Consider the following 11749-nt stretch of genomic DNA (forward strand, 5'->3'; position numbering starts at 1 on the left):
TAGAGAAAATGTGATTCGTTTCTATACTGAAATCCATTAATTTCATCATTAAAATACTGTTTTTATAGAAAATAATCTCAATTAAATACATTTATAGTTGTACCTCTTACCACGCCGAGGATATTAAATAATTTGCTATTGAATTTGAACCATACCATGGAAGTCCCAGTCTAATTTTTGACATCTACAGGGTTCGAATATCTTTTTCTCATTCTCACGGATTTCCTCATTTTACCGTTTAAAGTATATCAAATTAAAGACCCCTTCCCTGCAATTTTGGACGTTTTTTGGAAAATTATACATATATATCACTTTAAAAACATTAAACCATGTCATTTCTTGTCTTAAATGTACGTTTTATGGTAAATTATGATAAAAAGTGAGAAACAATGCACTACCTATAAGTAGCTCGCGGCGATCGACCTCTCGTGGACGGTCTTAGGCCTAGCCTAGCTAGGCTTAGTTTTGTAGGCCTAGCTGGTAAACATCGGTAACGTACGAACATCGTACGCGAGCTATATACCTAGCCTGACGTTGTATAGTTGCTGCATTAATTGTCTTTCTATTTTTGCCAGACTCCGTTGATACAAATTGGGGAAAACCCGGTATTTTCGCTGAAAAGTTAGGAGTCTTCCATTTGTTTTGGCCTCACCGATCGATCGAAAAGTGGGCGAATTACAGGTGAAAAACAAAAATATCAATCCGCGCGCAATGCATTTTGGGATTTATAGCGGGCCGCTATAATTATTAGAATCTACTTATTTTTCACATTTTTAACCGTTTAAAGACGAAAAAAGTTATCGCAATAGGACCATATAGTATTATTTTTACATTAAATATAGTTTGTGATCTTAAATTAGATCTAAAAAACGTAGGGAATGGGGCTTTAAGTGTTACAAATATATGGAGTCAACTATCCGTCTGTGAGGCTGGGACGCGGTGTCTTTGAATGTTGATCGGAAGTCAATGCTTGTAAGATTCCTAGTCCACATAGGCCGAAAGTAGGTTTTCAGAACTTTGTGTATTTTAGTGATGTAATCGAGTACAGGTACTACACTCAGATTAGTGGTAAGTATTGTCTCTTTTTATAAGACAATTTCAGATGTTCGGTTATCTTAGATACTTCTGAATGGGTTTCTTTATGTACCCTTTCACTTCGGACAGATCCTTAATTTCTTTTAATATGCCTGTCAGGTGGTTGTGAAAGTCAAAGTGTTTCAGATTGTTAACTTCATGTATGACTATGGGTACAGTTTCTTTAATCAAAAGCAACAATTCACGGAACATGTTTAATGGTCGTTGAATCCAGATGCCTTTATTTGGAAATGTTTCATATGCACGGATAACAACTTCTAACGTTGGCGTTCTCTTCAACTTTAATTTCTGTCCTGTTTCTTTAAAATATTTGGATACAAGAAAATCCAAATCTTCGAGAAGCAATTTGATTGATCCTCTTACATCATCCCAAGTAGGTTTCATTTTGTTGTAGCATGTATCTAAAGATTTAACTGTCAGTACTACTGATTGCCCATCTATTGCTGACATAGCGTACCTGTATAGCCACCGACACCTTAGAGTGAAAAAAACGAACATAGAATCAAATTAATCGGTTCCATTATTACCGTCACATCTTTATTATCATTATTGTCGTCATATGATATTATAAACAATATTTCTTTGTTAATCAATTCTGCCTGAAACGTCAACAAGTTTCTCAGCCATACAAACCATTAAACAATACTGAAGAAACTATAGTAACTTATTATTTTAGATATGGCCAATATTTAATAATACATATTGCTGCCGAATCTACTCTGTAATTGACCCTGGGGTAAAAAGTAATCATGCCATGCACCGATACAGTTATTGGATATCGTTCCCATATGCCTATGTTATGTTCCTAAATATTATGCAATAACAATACATTTATCCTGTATCCTATCCTATATTTTTGTGGCGTCCGGTCTATTCGTATCCAGTGTGAGTTTTGGAAGGTTACGGTTTGTATGGAGCAATATGTATTGCCCTTCCCAGGTAAAAATTCCAGTTGAGAACAGTTGGAAATTTCAACTGGTCCAACTGGTCTTCAACTGGTCTAACTGGTTTCCAACTGGTTCAACTGGTTTTAACAACTGGTCAACTGGTTTTAACAACTGGTCAACTGGTTTTTCCAACTGGTCAACTGGTTTTTCCAACTGGTCAACTGGTTTTTCAACTGGTCAACTGGTTTTTCAACTGGTCAACTGGTTTTTCAAACTGGTCAACTGGTTTTTCAACTGGTCAACTGGTTTTTCAAACTGGTCAACTGGTTTTTCAAACTGGTCAACTGGTTTTTCAACAGGTCAACTGGTTTTTCCAACTGGCCAACTGGTATTCCCAAAGCTCAACTGAGTTCAACTAGTCAACTGGTCCAATCGGTTTTTCAACCGGGCAAGGTTGTTTCAATTGGTTTTGCAACTAGTTTTTTTCCTAACAACCAAGGGAATTCGGAGAAGAGCGAAAGCGGATGGCTGGGTGTACGTCGTGGGAGTACGGGAGAGGACCCAGGGGGACCCAGGGGAGAGGTGGGGGGGGGGTGTTCTGGGTTGAGGTGACGGGAATAGAAGCAGGTCCGTAATTACCATTCAAAATACAATTAATATTATTATTTGTAATCCTATATTATTGCAACAAACAATTATTTAAATTAAATCAAATAAAATCGATTAAAGAATAAGAAATACTGCACAACTTTTTGAAAATAATGGAGCATGCGTCCTATAGGCCGGCAGACCGTAAACAACCAATCAGAAAACTGCAAGCCAACAGCCAAAAACGGCTCCCTTTGTTTGTGACAGTGTAGCTCGGCGGCAAAATCGGCGATCACGCAGCACAGAGATGCCAGGTCTAGAATGGGTATTATTGGCTAATCGCATCAAATTAAGGATGAGGCACAAATCTTGCTGTTTTATAAAAGGTAGGCCTGACATATATGTCTATTATTATCTCTTATTACTATAGGCATAGGCCTACAAACTATGATCAAAGATCGACAACAAAATGGAGGCCTCGCCGCTCGCTGCATGCTGGCTAGTAGTAAGCTAGGCGCTTCAGCCTTGGCTTGCCCCACCTTGCTAGCTGATTGATTACATGGCTGTGTACGACCGCAAATTGTCTTATTGGCCTCTACATAGTACTAGCCTATAGTAGGCTAGAAACAAAGCCCAACAATACTATATTATTAACCTATTATTAGCCTACATGTCATTACCACACAAACGAGATTTATTTCCATTCATTCATGATCACTTTTGTTATTTTGGCCTACTAGGCTAGGCCTCTAAAGTCTAGCCCTAGTTTTAGGCCTCTAAAGTCTAGCCCTAGGCCTCTAGTAGTTGTAGGCCCGAACTAGCTACAGTAGTACTACTGTTCTGCATGTTGTATTATCACTACTCTAGCTAGTGTCGTGATGACATGCATGGCTGCTATTTTAACATATCCTAAGCCTAGGCTAGCCTACTAATCTAATAATAAAGCAAACTAATCCATGCTGTTTTAGTCTGTCTCCGTTTCCTTAAACTAAATATCCTATATTTCTTAATTTTCCTTCAATTTTTTTCATACACAATTGCAGGTGATTTCCAGTTTACTTGAATACAACCAACAAGGCTATAAACCAACCAAAAAAGTACAGCAGTACAATTTGAAGGGTAAATATATTTATGTATACTTTCTTTCTTGGAATGATCCAAAAAAATAGTTATTTATATGGCTTTTGGCCCAAATAATATACAATGTAACAATTCAATCAATAACATTAGAGTGCGTTTAAGAATTCTGTTCTACGTTAAAATGAAAAAAATATATATATTTTCCAAGCTTAGTAATGAGATATTTGTAATAGACATAAGATAAATATATTTTAATTTAGAGGGTTATTTATTTGTATAAAATGAAAATATATTTAGTTCTAATATCTGAATAAAAGGGACAAACTAAAGTGAAATGATACTCATCTTCAATAGAGAGAAATGGCGAACCGACGCACGTCTAAAATCCGAGTGGGTATAAAATCATAAACCGTTGAGGGCGACACATTTCCTATGTTTATACACGTGAATCATGGCGTTGTCTAACCAATGTTGTTGCTGTAACGCTCATAATTCTTGTTGTATTTGTGTATTTACACAATAAATCAATGAAATATGTATAAAAGTCATCCATCATTCACAATCATATTCCTAAAAATATCTCATATCTGTAGGTCTACATTAGACTTGGCCTATAGTATTATAGTAGAATGGTGTTATCAAGCATCATTACTGGCGGTAGCCCCCCTGCAGGAAGCATCACTAGCCACATAACAAAATGGCAGTTGTCAAGCTGAAACTAATGCTAGTCCTACATCTACTAGAGAGGCTCTATTTAGTCTTACTACCTAGCTAGGAGACGCCTAGCAGCACCCTAGCTAAAGTAGTAGTAGTGAGTACAGTACGCAATAACGAATTTCCAATATTATTATTTTTATAATAACCGATAATCCGTGCTAGGCTCGAGGTACTACAGCATACATGCCAACTATCTAGGGCCTAGAGCTGGGTACAGTATATAACAAAAACGCGTCTTAATTCAATCCAAATTAAAATAAAATATGTTAAGATTTGCCCATATAACATTAAAATTGATAAGGGTGTTGCAAAAAAAAAAAGATACTGCTATTATGTGTGTTTTAAACGTTCTTTTCTACCTCCCTTTTTAACTCAACCCATCGGAATTTCCCATACAAAAACATGTGGCGAAATGGTTTGTTTACAATCTATACCCACTCGGTGAAATTTGAGTGACGTCATCGCGGTTCGCCATTTCTCTCTATTGCTTGTAGAGAACATAATTTGGATAATCATTAATTAATAAATTGATTAATATATGATTCCATCTTCCTTTTTCAGTAAAACAGTATATAAATTGATACTTGAGATTTGAATTTGATTTATTCCTTGTACTACCAGTATATTGTTTATTTAATCAATTTGTTTTGGTTTTTCTCTTTCAGGACTAATTTTGTCAACATGACTAAATAAAGAAGGTGGCCATAACTTCATAAATATATTACTGAATAAATGCTAGATCTCCATTTTCATGGACCTGTAAAAAGGAAACGGCAGGGATATGCTGACATTTGTGTAGATGTAGGGGTTATGCAGGTCGTTAAGACCTTTGTGGGGTAATTAACTACAGTACTGCAGAATTGAAAGTAACTACTGTAATTGTAAATATTAAAGTTAATAAAATAAACAGTTAAACAATAAGTTCTGTAGTTTGTGTAATTTGTTTTTGTACTGAAATTTACCAGTTGGGAAAATTCTCAACTGGGAAAAATGTACAACTGGGAAAATTTACAACTGGGATTGATCAGACCAGTTGGAAAATTCACAACTGGGATTATCAGACCAGTTGAGAAATTTACAACTGGTAAAATTTACAACTGGGATTATCAGACCAGTTGGAAAATTCACAACTGGGAAATTCACAACTGGTAATTGTCTCAATTCACAACAGGGAAAATTCCCAACTGGGAAATTTCCCAACTGGTCTTCAACTGGAATTTTTACCTGGGTTATATTTACCCTTTTTAAACATTTTGATGAAACGTGACCGGAAATTCCATTTTGTGACCTTTGACCCATATATGGCATGAAAAAAATGTTCATAACTACGTAACTAAAAATCATAGAGTCTTGATATTGGTGTCAAAATGATCACAACATACATATTTATATTTATTGTTTTTGAAAATTTTGTTGAAAAATAATCGAAAACACAAGGTTTTCCCTTTGACACGATGTCTATGCAGAGCCTGTAATTTACATACAGGATCTGGAAGAATTGCATGTGAAAATGGATTAAAGGAAAGGCAAATGGCAGTGAAAACAATCAATGCAAACAATGGCAAAGGAACTCGATTGTGTAACTATACAGTTTGAAAATAATGTAAAAATCATAGATGCAAGAGAAAAAATATCACGATACACACCAAGAAATGTCAACAAAAGGAAGAATTAAAACCATCTATAGCACATTGGCCTCTGATATGATATAAATGCGTTAAAAGCTGAACAGTTACAGATTAAATCAAAGTAATTGGATGCAGTAACAAGGGAGAAGTGAAACAATGCAAACTAGCACGTTTACAAGGATTAAAGGACGGAGGTTAATGTTACAAAAGCTTTGATGCAATAATGAAAACAAAATATAATGTAATTCTTCTTGAACATGCCTCAAATTTTGAGCAAACAAACTTGAAGAAATGACAAAGAAGTGAGAAAAAAAACCACCAGAGTGATGAAGACTTAATATGAACATGGACATTACAATGATAAAATAGTCAAATTATACATGGATTCATTAACAACAAAGTATGATGTTGGAGCTAGTAATGCTATAGACTACAGGGATACAGGTGTTTCACAACTTGGAAGCTTGGAGGCAGAGCCGTTATCACAAATACACATGGATTAGCTTGACAACTCCAATCATACATTACATCTAGCCTAGATGGAACGTCTAAAAAAGGAGAAAACTATGGCACAGTTGGAATTGTCACAATTCGAACATCTACTAAAAGTTATGGTAACTGTGAACAATGATGGCAAATTAACAGATGAATTAATATCAAATTTGAAAGTAATCATTCACCACAACGATTATACAGGCTCTGCTGAAGAATCTACACCGGATCCACTTTCTCTGCAAATAATTTCCGACGAAAGACAAAAACTGTGAACAAAATCCAAATACTGTACAAACCAAATATGACACAATTAAACTTCTTGCTACAAAATATGGCAACAAGAATCATAAAAACAGCTGAACTCTACATCGAAATGTAAATGTGCATCAAATATTCCCATTCCAGATTTTTTTGGAAAGTGTGTGGAGCATTTATACGAGGACGAAATTACAAAGGAGCAGAAGAGTGGTATGTCGGAACAAACAATTAAACTGAACGTCCACAAACCTGGCAGTTATTACAAATAAAGATTCCTCTATATTAATCTGTAATCAAGTTAGGAATATAGGTATTTTATATTTAAGAATTTTTACAAAACACTACGTTTGAATCTTCAACACGCTGTGTGTCTAAGGGCGTAAAAGCTGATTACAGGCTCTGCATGAAAATATCATTCGCGTAAAACATGCCTTATGTACATGTATGTGAAAATATTTTGTGCCATTAAGTATCAAAGGTCAAAACCTTATGTTTTCGGTTATTTTTGAACAAAATATTCAAAAACTGTAAATATAAATATGTATGTCCTGAACATTTTGATACCAATATCAAGACTGTCATTTTTAGTTACGTGATATAAGCATTTTTTTTATGCCATATGTGTCAAAGGTCATAAAATGTTATTTCCGGTCCTGTTTCAGCAAAATGTTTAAAAAAGGTAAATATAAATATGTATGTTCTGAACATTTTGACACCAATATCAAGACTCTGTGATATGCAGTTACGTAGATATATAAACGTCATGCCATATGTTATGTCAAAGGTCACAAACTGGAATTTCCGGTCATGTTTGAACAAAATGTTCAAAAAGTGTAAATATAAACACATATATTTTGAATAATTTGACACCAAATTCAGCTGTCTACTACAAGCGGTTACAGATTTTTAAAAATTGGCGGCCATCTTTTTTAACGTAAAATTTTGAACCTTTGCGGTAGTCTGATTTGAGTAAACTTTTGATATATGGTTTTTGAGACCATATTTTATTGTAATTCATCAAAAAAGGGTTTTTTTTGCAATTTTGTTGGGGTAATGAAACAGTTTGACTCAACTAACAATCTTATGAGAACTTATATATACTATTTGCCTTTTGAATTGAGACGGTACATAATAGGTTTTTTATTCTTATAAGCCGCAAGATGAATTTGAAGAATTATTTAATGGCATCTAACCTAAACATGATATTGTACAGTGACTCTAAATAAACAAAATAGTAGTAACAGAACTCAATTAGACTAATAAGTGGATGATGAAATACTGAATGAATACAGAGCATAGTTTCATCCTGCACCGGCAGCAAGCAATCTCAAGCGACACCTGCTTGAATGACATACGGCTCTATCCATTCAGCTTCCCTTTGAAGTCCTGCTTTTATAAGTAATTCGTGTAAAGTTCAGCATTTCTAAATATTTCATATAACGTATTGCAAAACTCGTAAGGGGTTTTGTATTTTTTGTCTAATAACTTTAGAAGGTTTAAAGTTGGGTCTTTAACATTAATTCTCATCTTTTCAATCGTGTCAGCTTTGATTCCCATTCCGTCAGCTAAAGCTCTCCAATCATGTGGACCATTTGTACCTTCCCTTTCCACGTCAAGATTTGTCATTATACGGTGACAGACTACTTCTGGGAGTTTAGTATAACAAGAATGTTGTGTATCTCCGGCAATTCTACGGCACATTTGAAGATTGAAGTCAACATCATCGGCAGGCGGCGGTACCTGAAAGAATTGAATGATACAACACTAAATGTACCATAATACTCCAGTACATTACTGCCAAAAAGGCTTATATTAGGTATCCCAATGAAAGCGCACAGAGGGGTATCACTTTTGAAATATTGACGAAATTCGAAAAAGTAGTATGACTTTGATGTTAAATAAATCGTATTCAATCTTAATTAATACTTACAGAATTTATATTGTTTGAAAGTACTTGTTTTAATCTATGTATAAGTGTGTTTATAATTAAAATTAATGAATTAGTTGCCGAGAAAATGCGATTTTAAAACGGTTCTAAAATCCCGTCGAGCCGATTTCCGCGCGTTGAAAACCTCATCGGAAACTTCCCATCAGTTTTCAAAACACGATCGCACGATTACCATTGGAGCTAGCGGATTAATTTTTGTTGTATGTTATCAGGCTTTAAATAAGCTTTAATTTGATACGAAAATCGTCTTCTATAAATAGGTTTTTCGTAACGAAAAGTCAATTTTTGTGACAAAAATCCAATTTTGATTCACCGTTTATGGAAAAATATTATGGATTTTGGTATTAAATTATAGCTAAATCTACATTGAAATCAATAAAACATAGTTTACAAACGTATTGTGCATGGTAATTGTGCGAACTACATTTTAAAATGGTGCATGAGGCGTAAATCCCGTTCAAAATTTTAAAGATCCAACCATTATAATCCGGTGAATATTGTAGTGAGTAAAATATTGTACTCTAAAATACGCGCGTGTTTGTTGTGGCGTTTTTAGTTAAATACATTAATGCACCCTATCAGCGAATGGTACGTTCCATATTTTGAACACGTTGTTTAGTTTTCCTCGCTCGAGTTCGACCGGCTCGACGCGAGATGTGTGACAGCAGCGATGTCGGAGATTGACATGTCCTTTTCCGTCGTAGAATATCTGGTTTTACACATTAATTTAACAACTTAAAATTGATGTAATGTGCGGAAGATTTATTATGCAAGTATACAATGCAAATGCGTTAGGTTAAAATGTACCGAGGAAATTTATTAAGCTAATTTACCAACGTTACATTTGACGGCGGCCGAAAGTCATTAACTGCGACCGAAATACTTTAACGGGAGCGACTACTGATCGCGAGTAAGCCGTGACTTGGCCTAAACTTTAGCTCCGTATTTCAATTTAATAACGTAATAATACGAAAAGAAAACAATTTTTATAATGTTATATATACTATTCAGGTAAACAATTAATTGTTTTAATTAACATTGATTATTTTAAATGAGTTTATTTTGACCCATATTGTCACTTGTGCGTTTGCCTTAAAAGAGCATATCTTACTTAGCAGCCCGGCTTAGATTTGGTGTCATAATCATATGGGCCTAAAATCTTGTTTTACGTATTCAAAAGTTATATATAATAGTATTTATGATTGAAATTATAAATATAAAGTATATTAAAATATTCTAATAATTATACTTACCGAAAATTAGTGTAAAAGAAAGGAAACAGTACACACCGTTTTTAACATACTTTTTCATCTTTTTTTTTTATAATTTTAAATTTCACCATTAAAAAAATTTTTTTTTTCATATACACATCTGAAATATATTTATTAATGAAATATACACTACATTCTAACAAGTACAAAAAAAAATTAAATGAATTAGTACAGTAGTTCAAAAGTTACAGATCATTGAAAAATTGCAGTTTTTTCATTTTTTAGGGAATTCCAGCAAAAATGGGCGTTAAATGCTTTCCTACCACTTTGCGGACCAATAATTTAAAAAATAGGTTTCATTGAGGCTCCAAAAAAAATAGAGTTGTACAACTCTGTGATATCTATAGGTTTAACAAAATTCAAAACTTTTAACTAATTATTGTAAAAGTTATAACCTTTTAAAAATGCTTCCAATTTCAACTGCAAAAAACACCATTTTTAGGCAAAAAATCGTATATTTTTTTACCACTTTAAATAACCATAACTTTAGAACGGGTAATCGGATTTCAATCATTTAAATTGCAAAATGCTTATTACATTAAGTTCTTTATGGTTAACTGAAAGAAATGTAAAAAAATTAATCTGAATTTTTTCATTGGGATACCTACTTATATACAAAGACGTTTTAGGTGGTTATTATTATTATCTAAAACTGTTGATTATATTAGGACAATGATTATGAGTGAAAGTATATTGATTCATTAGATAATGATGCTCTTTCTATTCATGTTCTGGGGAAAAAAAAAAAAAAAAAAATTTTTTTTTAAATATCTTATTTCTTTATACTAATTTTAATATTATTATGATTGTAGTACACTGAAAGTATCTATTTTTATTTCATCGCTTTTGTTTTTATTTATTATTTTATGTAGTAAATTGTATTAGTTTAAATGTATGTGTATTGTTTCTGGGGTCTTTCTCGAGACAAGAAACTTGTTTTCTTCTAGAGAAGACCCCAAATGATGGCTCATTACTATGTTTTCATTTATGTACTACCTATAATTATATTATACTGTATAATGCCATTGTTGATTAAATAAATGTTTTTTTAACTTGAACTTGAACTAGCTCTCTAGATCTTAAATACCACTTATTCTTCGATGATCTTGAAATCCATAATGAATTTAAAATTACACCAAATCAATAGAGCCATGATGTATACATACGAATCAGCAAGTATTATTTTCGACAAACATTGTAAAATTTTTCTGACCATGGCTTGGAACACACGAAATGATATATATAATACAATTCCTTCTCAAACTTAATTTACTCATTTTCTTAGTATTTAATCTGTATCAGTTTTCTTAATTTTTTTTTTTTCACTGTAAACTTGTTGCACATCTCATCGAGACTGTGCCTCTGATTTAAAAGAGATACAATAAAAGTTCAGTTCAGTTCAGTACACTATTAAACTTTATGCGACAAAAATGCGATGTGCCCATATATGCTCGTCTCGTACCATAGTTTTTCGTGTTTCAGTGTCTATTGATGATACAGTACAATGTATTACAATAATTAATAACAAAGCAATTATTTTCGTAATGATATATCGTGCTGATTTTGACATAAGAAACATTTCCTTCTGGCTAAATGGCCAGTCTATTACGAAACTTGCCAAAACGCATGCGCAGAATTTTACAAGGCTTTATTTAGTTTGTTTAGCTATTGTGCATGCAAAGATTAAACTCCTTTCTTACCATTTCAGGTTCGTTGACTGCCATCAATACTTTACCTCTTTCAAATTTACTTTGACATCTTCCCCAGTATTTTGTACTCGAA

At 33.5% G+C, this 11749-nt stretch overlaps 1 long non-coding RNA gene across 1 annotated transcript; it reads left to right on the forward strand.

Annotated features, from left to right (window-relative positions):
* Positions 1 to 2833: 2833 nt before the first annotated feature.
* Positions 2834 to 5288, forward strand: LOC140049998 (uncharacterized). The gene is made up of 3 exons (XR_011845345.1): positions 2834 to 2956; positions 3614 to 3689; positions 5033 to 5288. It is a non-coding gene; the product is annotated as an uncharacterized lncRNA (long non-coding RNA).
* Positions 5289 to 11749: the final 6461 nt, after the last annotated feature.

The sequence above is a fragment of the Antedon mediterranea genome, chromosome 1 (assembly GCF_964355755.1).
Source record: "Antedon mediterranea chromosome 1, ecAntMedi1.1, whole genome shotgun sequence".
In the NCBI taxonomy this organism is placed as follows: Eukaryota; Metazoa; Echinodermata; class Crinoidea; order Comatulida; family Antedonidae; genus Antedon; species Antedon mediterranea.